Below are 12,612 nucleotides of genomic sequence, written 5' to 3'. Positions count from 1 at the left end.
TTAACTATAAGTTAGCATTAGATAATAATAATAATAATAATAATAAAATTTAAATAAATACAAATATGACCTGTTCCGCAGTAATTGTTGAAATTTTGCAATGGTTTCAAGAAAATGCGCTTCTTTTAACAATAAAAAGCACATTATTCCCTTAAAAGGACTTTGATTTCAAAATGTACAAGCAACTGCTGCTAATTTCGCAATTGTTCTCAGGTAGGGCTTCATTCACCGAAAAGCTCATAATAATTTGGATTTCAATATGTGCATTCATATACTAAAACGTAACATACACCAATTATGAACCATTCCCAATTAAACTAAACGTAGTTTTGCAATGGTTATCAGGAAATGTGCACTAGTTATACCTTAATTACTTATAATGAGGATCACATTTTTTTATACCCTTTATACCCTTGCAGAGGGTATAATAATTTCAGTCAGAAGTTTGCAACGAAGTAAGGGAGACGTTTCGGACCCCATAAAGTATATATATTCTTGAGCAGCATCACTAGACGAATCCATCTACCCGTATCCGTCTATCCGTCCGTCTGTCCTTCTGTCCATCCGTCTTTCCGTCCGTTTCTACACAAACTAGTCTCTCAGGTTTAAAGCTAGCGGCCTGAAACTTTCCCAAAAGTCTTCTTTCTATTGCAGGTAGTATATAAGTCGGAACCAGCCGGATCGGACAACTTTATCTTATAGCTCTCATAGGAATAATCGAAAAAAATAATTCTTAAAAATTATATCTTTGGTTTTCCTTACCAAATAACCTCCTATTCTTGGCAATAGCATTTTTTATAGCTGCCATACGAACGATCAAAAAATTGGTGGGAAAATAATATGAAACAAATTATAGTGTCGGTGTTTTTTGACATATAAGCTCCTATTCTTAGAAATAGCTTTTTTTAATTAGTTCTGAATTTCGAATTAAATTTTACCAAATCGGAAAACTATACGTATAGCTGCCATAAAAACAATCGCAAAATAGAGTAAGAACATTTTATGAAAAAATGATATCTTTGATTTGATTGATTATTTCATATAACTGCAAGGGTATACAAGCTTCGTCTTGCCGAAGTTAAATTCTTTTCTTGTTTTGTTTGATATCATATCCGTTTTATTCACTTTTGCTGTAATACACATTCGTAATTTGTTTAAAAAGTATCGCGAATTGAATTTTTGCGGTCTACGTATGTTTGATTTTGTATCTTTTGGTGGCTTATGTTGGTACTCATGACTCTCACTTATGTTGACAATTTCGTACAATTTGAATGTACAGTAGGTTTTTGACAATAGCTGAGGGCGTGGACGTGTTTTGGCTTGTCTTCGGTTTTTGTACCAAAATTGCTCAGTTTCGACTAAAAACAGCATCGCATTGACAATTCTCTGGAGCTATTGGATTCTGTCGGTGACGACCTAAATTTTCTCCAGAGAGTCATAACTGGTCACGAATCATGGGTTTTTGGTTGTGACGTAGAAATCAAAGCTCAATCATTCTAATGGAAGCTATATATATTCATGATGCAGATTTCTGTTTCAGCGGGGTGCCATATTTTTGTTAAATGTTTTTTATTGTCTTTCTATCGTCCAGAAATATGTCAGAAAGTACTTCCTTGCGATCACGACCCTTTTTGATTTTGTTAAATATGTTTTAATCGTCTTTTAATTTTCCAGCAGTGACTTGCGTGTGTACTATGGCATTTCTATTTTTCAGAAGTTAATAAGAAGTGACTTCTCGATGATAAGCGATAGCATAATCGCCCTTTTGCTTGCAGCACACTTCTCCACAAATTTATATTTTATATAAGCTTTAAAGCCGAATATTACTTGATGGATGATGGATTTAGGGGTACTGCATCTTTTTGTGTAAACCAAACTTTTTTTTTTACTTTTAAAAGGTTACCCTACACCGAACTGATAAAATTATAGACTCTTAAAAAAGGGTAAGAAATGTAACATATAACACTAAAAACTAATAAGTGCTAATACTTGACAAATTTATACTTCAGTTCTCTAATTATGTAAGCATAAAACAAAAACAAATCTTCATACGCTACAGTACTACGTCACAATACACCACAAGGTACTGTTTGAATTATGATTTACTTGCCATCGCACACTGACAGCCGTACATAGGGATATATAGTAATGCATCAGTAGTCGTCGATTTAGCCAAACCCATATGGGTAGGAAGGAAGAAGGAAGTGTTTTTGACCCTATAAAGTATATCTGTTCTTAATCAGTCAATAGCCGATTCGATTTATCTATTTCCGTCTGATATCTGTGTTCTCGAAAACTATAAAAGATGCAATACTGGGATTAGGCATGCAGATTCTAGAGATTCCTGCGCTGCCCAAGTTTGTTCGTCACGATACTCTACAAGGTACTGTTTGATATTTTATTTTTTTATAATTTTTTTTTATAAAAAAAACAATGTACCAAAAACTATTGCTAAAGATCTGATTAAAGCTTGTATGTATTCATCTGACTTGGGTTTTCATAAATCTTTGCTCTATCACTGCTAAAACACATATGAGGATGAAATGGGTTTTATCTTTTTGATAAACCATTTAAGTCGAAATTATCTTATGAAGAAATATGCAAATTCGGAATAATATAGTTATAAATAATTAATTTTTTTTAAAACAAATTTTTTCCAAATTCTTAAAAAAATTAATTTAAAACAGGAAAGGGAGTTAACTTCGACTTCCCGTAACGTGGGATCTATAAGAAATAATCGATGTAAATAACAACATATTCAATTTTAAAGGTTGATGCTAGCTTCAGTATTAAAAAAAATAAGCAAAAATAAGTAACACCCTGTGACATTTTTAAGGATTTTTGCTGGCTTCAGTAATATTAAAAAAAAAATTTTTTCATTATTTCTCTGACCGTTTCTTTAACAGCTATTTGTTAGAGTCGTCGATTTTGATTCATTTTAATTCAATTAAATTAAGTTTGTTTTTGAGAATTGAGAATTAAAAAAGTTAAAAAAAAAGATATAATTTTTTTTTAATTTTGTTTCCTTACAGTTCTTTTGGGAGCTATAAGATATAGTTGTCCGATGCGGCTGGTTCCGTCATATATACTACCTGCAATATAAAAAACACTTTTGGGAAAGATTCAGACCGATAGTTTTAAAACTAAGAGACTAGTTTGCGTAGAAACGGACGGACAGACGGACATTGCTAGAACGTCTAGTGATGCTGATCAAGAATATATATACTTTATGAGGTCCTTTCCTTCACTGCGTTGCAAAATTCTGCAAGGGTGTAACAAGAGATATTATTTTTGTTATATTATTTTTTTTTTGTACCAATTTTCTGATTGTTCCTACGGCAGTTATATTAAATAATCGTCCGATTTTGATAAAATGTAATTCAAAATTCAGAACTAATTAAAAAAATGTATTTCTAAACGTAGGATGTTATATGCTCAAAAACACCAAAGATATAATTTCAAAAAAGAAACAATAGAAGAATATATATACTTTATGGGGTCCTTTCCTTCACTGCGTTGCAAACTTCTGCAAGGGTATAACAAGAGATATTATGTTTGTTATATTATTTTTTTTTTTAACCAATTTTCTGATTGTTCCTATGGCAGTTATATTAAATAATCGTCCGATTTTGATAAAATGTAATTCAAAATTCAGAACTAATTAAAAAAATGTATTTCTAAACGTAGGATGTTATATGCTCAAAAACACCAAAGATATAATTTCAAACAAGAAACAAACAAGAAGTTAACTTCGGCAAGCCGAAGTTTGTATACTCTAGTTATAAGAAAAAATCAACTTCAGTAACACCATGTGAAATTTTTAAGGATTGTGCTGGCTTCAGTGATATTAAAAACAAAAAAATTTTCATTATTTCTCTGACCGTTTCTTTGGCAGCTATTTGTTAGAGTCGTCGATTTTGATTCATTTTAATTAAAGATTTAATTTTTCTTATGTTATTTTCCCACGAATTTTCCGTTTGTTTTTGAGAATTGAAAATTAAAAAATGTTATTTAAAAAAGATATAATTTTTTTTTAATTTTGTTTCCTTATAGTTCTTTTGGGAGCTATAAGATATAGTTGTCCGATCCGACTGGTTCCGACATATATACTACCTGCAATAGAAAAAAGACTTTTGGGAAAGTTTCTGCCGATAGTTTTAAAACTAAGAGACTAGTTTGCGTAGAAACGGACGGACCGACGGCCATTGCTAGAACGTCTAGTGATGCTGATCAAGAATATATATACTTTATGGGATCCTTTCCTTCACTGCGTTGCAAAATTCTGCAAGGGTGTAACAAGAGATATTATTTTTGTTATATTATATTTTTTTTGTACCAATTTTCTGATTGTTCCTACGGCAGTTATATTAAATAATCGTCCGATTTTGATAAAATGTAATTCAAAATTCAGAACTAATTAAAAAAATGTATTTCTTAACGTAGGATGTTATATGCTCAAAAACACCAAAGATATAATTTCAAACAAGAAACAAACAAGAAGTTAACTTCGGCAAGCCGAAGTTTGTATACTCTAGTTATAAGAAAAAATCAACTTCAGTAACACCATGTGAAATTTTTAAGGATTGTTGCTGACTTCAGGGATATTAAAAATAAATTCTTTCATTTTTTAGACCATTTTTTTGACTTCTATGTATATGTTAGAGTAGTCCGATTTTTATTAAATTGAATTCGAAATTCTTAAAAATTTAAAAAATGTTATTTCCAAGCTTAGAAGGTTATATTTTAAAAAGCACCAAAGATATAATTTGTTCATTTTTTCCACCTAATTTTCCGAACGTTTCTATGGCAGCTATATGATATAGTCGTCCGATTTTGATATAATTAATTCTGTATCCAATAGTTTAATGAAAAATTTGCGTTAAAGCTTATCGTTTTTTTGTGGTGGTCGTACATTGGCGATACGTGACCAGTCCGCTTGCCTTAATGGCCGTGGTAATCATACGCAATAACAGAGATTCAGTCAAAGTAGCAATATTTTTCGGGAATATCGTACGCGTCGAGGTGTTTGGATAGAACAACCACCTAACTACGCTATTCGCTTTTATTATTTAATGCTTTACAATCTACTCAGTCAGAATTTTTTGTGTGTTGTCCTTGCGTTTCTTCTATCCATTTAGTTCCTCGGGCTTACACTTTTGTCCCGCTCGTAATATAACTAGTATGTTGATTGCTGTGTATTCCGAATTCCCCAAATAATACGAGTACGTCCATGGATTTTATTTGGATGTTTCAATATTTATTTAATTGGAGCTTCAACGTTTTAAGAGTTTCTGATTTTTCAATAACTTCTTAAGAGAGTAGCTATTAAAAGCGGTTGCGGAGGTTTTTTAGGCGGTTTTAAATGTATTTTGTATGAGTTGTTTTTAATTGCAAGCGTATACTCATCCCAGAATCAGTGTGTTTGGTATTCCATGGAACCCTCCCATTTTATTGCATTTCAACTATTTTGACCCCTCGTTATCTTCTGAGAATGAGCAGGAGAAAGTGAGCGTGCGTACCCACGAACCCGAATCTGACCCCCTACCCTCGAGTCCTTGCTCATGACTGCTTGTGCGCGAAGGTGTGAAATTTTAATTTTGTGAGTTTTTTCAAAATGTGCAGTTTTTATTCAGAGAAAATTATACCATTGGAAAGGACTTGAAAAATGCTTTCCAATGAAACCAATTTTTTTTTTTTTTAGTGAGGGGGTATACTATTTACGGTAGCGGAGGTCATCGTCGTTTTTTGCCTTTTTCAGTCCAGGTTTCGCAGCGGAGGCTTGGACGCTGCCGAGACTGCCGCTGCGATGACCGCCGCTGCGGTCTTATACTCTAGTTTTTCATATATGTTATACGATTCCTTTTGAGGAGTGTGTCTAGGAAAAATGAGCTGAAGAATCACTTTAATGTTCAAGTTGTACAAGCCTTATAGGATCACTTTTCAGGGCTGAGGATATCGAAATTGTTTGTGTCTACGATAAAGTTAGTGTATAGAAAAATTAGCTAGTGGGAGCACTTTAAGGTTTATGTTTTAAATTTCTTAATGGGAACACTTTTCAGGGTTTATATCTAAAGGCCACTAAAAAAAAAAAAAAAAAATTGGTGTCATTGGAAAGCATTTTTCAAGCCCTTTCCAATGGTATAATTAATTATCTAATTAATTAATTCCCTGTTCTAAAATAAAAACTGCACATTTTGAAAAAAACCTCACAAAATTAAAATTTCACACCTTCGCGCACAAGCAGTCATGAGCAAGGACTCGAGGGTAGGGGGTGAGATTCGGGTTCGTGGGTACGCACGCTCACTTTCTCCTGCTCATTCTCAGAAGGTAACGAGGGGTCACAATATTTGAAATGCAATAAAATGGGAGGGTTCCGTGGAATAGCAAACACACTGATTATGGGATGAGTATACGCTTGCAATTAAAAACAACTCATACAAAATACATTTAAAACCGCCTAAAAAACCTCCGCAGCCGCTTTTAATAGCTACTCTTAGCTTAAGGCTTAGGAAATTCGAATGGTTGCATCGCGACATCTTATGCCAATGCTGGCCTCACCTTAACTGACCATTTATTCATATCTTGCTTACACAGAGATTGCCTTTCCTTAACCTATGTCGAAGTTGCACACGATATTTACCTACATCCAGACCCCTCCTACACCACGTTCAACCCCGGTAACTTGTTATCAATCCTTGTGTTCGTTTTCCTTCTAATAACCATTCTACTGGGGTATTGGGCTGCTCCTTATGTTCGAGAACCAATCGGATTAGTTCTAGGAGTACAACATGCCTGTATGCACTCCCTGTAGATGTCAACCTGTTAAGTGAACATTCTGGACCATAAAAATGACACCACTCAATTTGCTCAGGATCAGTTCTTCAAATGCCTCAGTACTGTATTTTAATAAAATAATTAGATCCACATCGGTCCTTGCAATCGCGCCTAACAATTCTTATCGTGCTTTTTACCTTTTAAACGAGTGGGTGAAAATTGTTAACAACATTACAACATATAACAATATATTTTTTGAAATATAAATTTTAATAAAATTTAATTCGAAATTCAAAACCAATTACAAAATGTGATTTCCAAGCGTAGGAGTTTATATTTTAAAAAACACCGAAGATATAGTTTTTTCATATTATTTAACCACTAAATTTCCGATCGTTCCTATGGCAGCTATAAATATAGTCGTCTGATTTCCAAAAAATGTATTTTGGAATTCAGAACCAATTAAAAAATGTAATTTTCAAGCTTAGAAGATTATATGTTAAACATAAAAGGTAGTTAACTTCGCAAGCCGAAGTTTGAATACCCTTGCAGTTATAAGAAATAATCAACTTTAGTAAATTATTTTCCCACAAATTGCCCGACTGTTCCCAATTCAGAACTAATTAAAAAATGTTATTTCCAAGCTAAGATGGTTATATGTCAAAAAACACCAAAGCTATAATATGTTATGTGGGGTTTTGGTTAAAGTTTAATATAATATTGAATTAAGGTTTAGATAATTGGTTACAGCGTATTCAAATTACAATGTCTAGAAGTTTTTGATAAGTTTTATAAATCGCGAACGTCTTTGCTCCCGTCGTGATGCGTCGTTTTCGCTTCCTTCATTCATTCCTATTTTCGTTCTGGAGTTTTAAGATTTGGAGCTTTGACTTTTCTCGAAGATCGTTGCGGCCATCCTTGAAAGTGTGCAATGTTTCCTTTCTGAGCAATTCCTGTAGCTGGTGAACTTCCTTGGTACGCATTTTCACTCCAATCATAAGTTCGAATGGTATGGAATCGATGCTTCTGGTGTACGTCGAATTTATGGCCTGCTGCACTCTGTTGACATGTTGGTACCATTTTCTCGGGTTGTCTACGCTAAGTTTAGAAAGGACTGAGATTATAATAGCGTTCAGTCTTTCAACTTGACTAATAATCCTGTGGCAGTTTTAGTTATATTGGCGTTATAGTTTCCTCTTCGCAGTATTTTAGGAACTCCTGGGACGTTAAGGCTGCACCTCTATCCGAAATGATAACGTCATTCGTTGAGGTTGACTTGGTTGGATATAGCCAACTTAGTAAATCAGTCAATAACGGCAAAAATATGTTTATAGTCCTCACTTGTGGAATCAAGGGGTCCAAGAAAGTCTACGTAAAAGGTGTGCAGTGGAGCTTCGTCTTTGCTTAACGGGTGCAAAAATCCTTCTTGTTTTCCTCGTTTGCGATTTGTGAGAATACAAGGAATACAACAGTTAATGTACTTCTCAATCTTAAACTCGATGTTCGGTATAAAATAGTCTTTGCAAATAAGATCTTTGGTTTTCTTAATTGTGAAATGACCTCTGTCATGAGCACGGCTTATTATTTGGCGCTGCATGTCCTTTGGGACAAGGATGAATTCGATGTCATTGACGAGCTTGTAGATAATTCCAGACCTGATGAAGTAATTATCGTGCGATATTGCACCGTTTTCGAGTATTTGTTTTACGGCTTTTAGATGTTCGTCTTGACCTTGGGATGTTTTAAGGGCAAGAGAGATGCTGTCTTCTGTTATGGTCATACCTGGATGGCGACTTAACACATCCACGTGCCTCATTTGCACACCTGGACGGTGAAAAACTGTGCAGTTGTACTCTGCAAGTGCCATTACCCAACGACTGATTCTTTTATTTAAGTCCTTCTTTTGCATCGTTTTGTTAAATGCGTCGCAGTCTGTGAAAATTTTAAAGAACCTTCCCAAGAGATAGACTCGGAACTTTGAGACAGCATGCACAACGGCAAGGACTTCCAGTTCATAGCTCGGATACTCTCTTTGAGCCGGTGACGTCTTCCTGCTCATATAGTAAACGGGATGCAGATGTCCATCTTCCGGAGATTTCAGGACTGCGAGTAGTGGGAATATACGGGAGGAGGCAGAATTTGAAATTCGGTACAATTTTCCGCTTCAGTGCACCGTTTTAAGAAATTCTTAAAACTAAACTTCTTATCCTACACATAAATATTATTGGGTGGCCTTTAGATATAAACCCTGAAAAGTGTTCCCAATAAGAAATTTAAAACATAAACCTTAAAGTGATCCCACTAGCTAATTTTTCTACGAGTATACACACCCGTCTAACTTTATCGTAGACACAAACAATTTCGATACCCTCAGCCCTGAAAAGTTATCCTATAAGTCTTATACAACTTGAACATTAAAGTGATTCTTCAGCTCATTTTTCCTAGACACACTCCTCAAAAAAAAAACATATAAGAAAAACTAGAGTCTCGGCAGCGTCCAAACCTCCGCTGCGAAAACCGCCGCTCCCGTATATTCCCACTACTCGACTGAAAAAGGCAAAAAACGACGATGACCTCCGATACCCTAAATAGTATACCCCCCCACGAAAAAAAAATTTGGTATCATTGGAAAGCATTTTTTAAACCCCTTCCAATGGTATAATTTTCTGCACATTTTGAACAAAACTCACAAAATTAAAATTTCACACCTTCGCGCACAAGCAGTCATGAGCAAGGACTCGAGGGTAGGGGGTGAGATTCGGGTTCGTGGGTACGCACGCTCACTTTCTCCTGCTCATTCTCACAAGGTAACGAGGGGTCACAATATTTGAAATGCAATAAAATGGGAGGGTTCCGTGGAATATCAAACACACTGATTATGGGATGAGTATACGCTTGCAATTAAAAACAACTCATACAAAATACATTTAAAACCGCCTAAAAAACCTCCGCAACCGCTTTTAATAGCTACTCTTAGCTTAAGGCTTAGGAAATTCGAATGGTTGCATCGCGACATCTTATGCCAATGCTGGCCTCACCTTAACTGACCATTTATTCATATCTTGCTTACACAGAGATTGCCTTTCCTTAACCTATGTCGAAGTTGCACACCTTCGATATTTACCTACATCCGGACCCCTCCTACACCACGTTCACCGCCGGTAACTTGTTATCAATCCTTGTTTTCGTTTTCCTTCTAATATCTATTCTACTGGGGTATTGGGCTTCTCCTTATGTTCGAGAACCAATCGGATTGGTTCTAGGAGTACAACATGCCTGTATGCACTCCCTGTAGATGTCAGCCTGTTAAGTGAACATTCTGGACTATAAAAATGACACCACTCAAATTGCTCAGGATCAGTTCTTCAAATGCCTCAGTATGGATCTATGGATCTAACCGTAGAATTTATCGATTCGGAAAACGAGGTTGAGATTGACAACATGGAATTACCACCCACGCAAGATTCTGATCTTGAAATAATCGAAAACTCGGATCTGGAACTTGTGCAGGTTTCCGAAGCAGAAGGTTCGGTTGATCGCCTTCTACAAAGAGTATTTCAACCGGCTGCATCGTCTTTGGGGACTACTACGCAGGCTTTCTTGGAATCCCTTATCACACACGAAGAAGGTGAAGAAGTAATTCAGTGTGCACAGGAATTTCAATTGGACGACGACCTATCCAGGCCAGAAGATGAGGTTTTTCCTAACGACAACCACATCTTTGAAGAACTTATGGGACCTCAACCGCCACCGACTAACCATTATTTAACTTTGCTGGATGATGGAGATGACGACGCATTACTAGATGTTTTATTTGACCTAGATTCTCAACTTTTTAATTATAAATACACGATGCATAAAGAAAAATAAAGTAAAAACTATTTTAAAATTGAGGGCTTATAGTTGTTTTTTATTTATTGAACAATTTTTCTTTGCCTTACAAATACTTTTTAGCTCTGCGTTGTGAACCAATAGACGATGTATATTAAAGTCGTATGGCAACCAAATTTTCCGTACTTTAGCACAGAAATAACAATAATAAAAGGAGGATTTAGATTTCTGATAGGCGAAGTTGTGTATTTTTAATGTATGCGCTTTTAGGCCGCTGCGAGTAGTAAAGGATTTTGTTTCTGAACACAACTCGCAATGGTACTTCACCATTTCGATGTCTTTAAAAATAAACTGACTTTTTTATAAAAAATTTATCTTATATAGCATTTGAGGGAAAATTCTTACGTTATATATACTAACTTTATTTTAACGCTATTGAAAGATTTATATAAATATAAAAAGGGATAGACATACTGATATGTATTTCTGACTTTATTCTCAAGTATTACATAGTTTGAATAAGTATTTTGGTACATATAATGAAGACATATTGTTATCTCATTTACTCCACATGAATTGATAGAAATTTATAGTTTTTGACAAGTATAAAAGACCATGTAATTTCTGGTTAAAGAATTAGTATACAACAGTTAGGTACTAGTGCACGACGAATCCAATCTTACGCTGATCAAAAATGGTATGCATATAAATTAAAAGTAAATACGTTATCACCTAATTCTGTTGAATTTTATAGGACTTCTTAGAGACCTTAAATGACGTGAAGCCTGTGATTGGCTACACAAAAATTGAAAATCGATGTATTGGATTTGAGTATAAGATCACTGGATGTAAGCTGAAAAAGACACCATATGGAACTAAAATAGCTCGGTATTTAACTGATAAGGACGATAAAGATGTTTGGATATTTCTACCTAAAAGTTATGTGAACAAATTTTCTACAAAGACACCATTTAGGAAATTAAATGAGAATGGAATAACTCATATGGTATATAAAGGAAAAGATCTGAACAGATTTAGTTGTGCTCAAATTGAATTTTTATCAGTAAATAAGAAGTAAAGTAAATAAGATTCTTCAATATAAAGAGCTGAGTTTTTAAATCCAACAACAGTCTTAAATCAGTCTCAAAAAGAAATAGTTTTCCTTAAAAATGTACGCTCAACAGATAGAACTATTGTTGATGCAATTTGAAGGCATGCTTTTCGAGCAACACCTACAAAGCATAGAGTTCCTAAAAGCTACTTTGGAGGATTTAGAGGAAAAAGAGTTGATCCATTCGAAGTTTAGATTCCATTAAAACCTTTGTCCCTGGAGCGACGATGATGCCTCATCTGGACCATACACATGTCAGTGTCATATGCTGCCTGCACTAAAAGAGGAAGCCCAGTCTAATGATTAAATATTATAAGTTAAACAAACGTATTGCTCCAAAACCATAAATAAAACGACTTAATTTTTCTTAAATATATATATGTTTTTTATTTTTTAAAATGGTTCTTAAACATTTTTATTATTAATTTATCATTAAATGAATAGTCGTTTTTCTTGAATTTTCTTAAAAAAGAATTTAGTGTTTTCTTTTTACTTTTAAAAAGACCGAACAGCATACAATAATGTCCGCAAGTGTTAGAAAAGTATCCCTGCAGTTGTTGCTTATTAAAACAAAATTTATAAGCGTTAGACTTTAAAAATTTTAAAATGTCTTTTTTCTGGGAATATTGACCATATGAATCGAAAAATTCTGCTGACCTACGACTATCAAAATAAAATGCAATCCAATGAGTTCCAGGTTGATCTGAAGTATCGGTATTCGCAATTATTAGTGCGGGGTACTTTAAAATAGTTTTTGGTAACCTATCAGAAGGAAAAACTCCTTTTAAAATAGATTTTATCTTTGAATGCTTAGAAAGAAAATGTTCAATTTGTAACGTATGCATTTTAAGAGAGCGTACGAATATTTCTATGCTTATCAATATCAATCATTGAAT

General features: G+C 34.3%; 1 protein-coding gene across 8 annotated transcripts in view; it reads left to right on the top strand.

Moving 5' to 3' along the window:
• The window catches only part of LOC108031926 (probable chitinase 10), an 86,979-nt gene that overhangs the window by 22,952 nt on the left and 51,415 nt on the right, over window positions 1–12,612 (top strand). The gene's annotated exons all lie outside the window — the stretch shown is intronic.

Source organism: Drosophila biarmipes, unplaced genomic scaffold (assembly GCF_025231255.1).
Source record: "Drosophila biarmipes strain raj3 unplaced genomic scaffold, RU_DBia_V1.1 ptg000019l, whole genome shotgun sequence".
Lineage (NCBI taxonomy): Eukaryota > Metazoa > Arthropoda > Insecta > Diptera > Drosophilidae > Drosophila > Drosophila biarmipes.
This window is presented reverse-complemented; position numbering and strand designations above follow the sequence as displayed.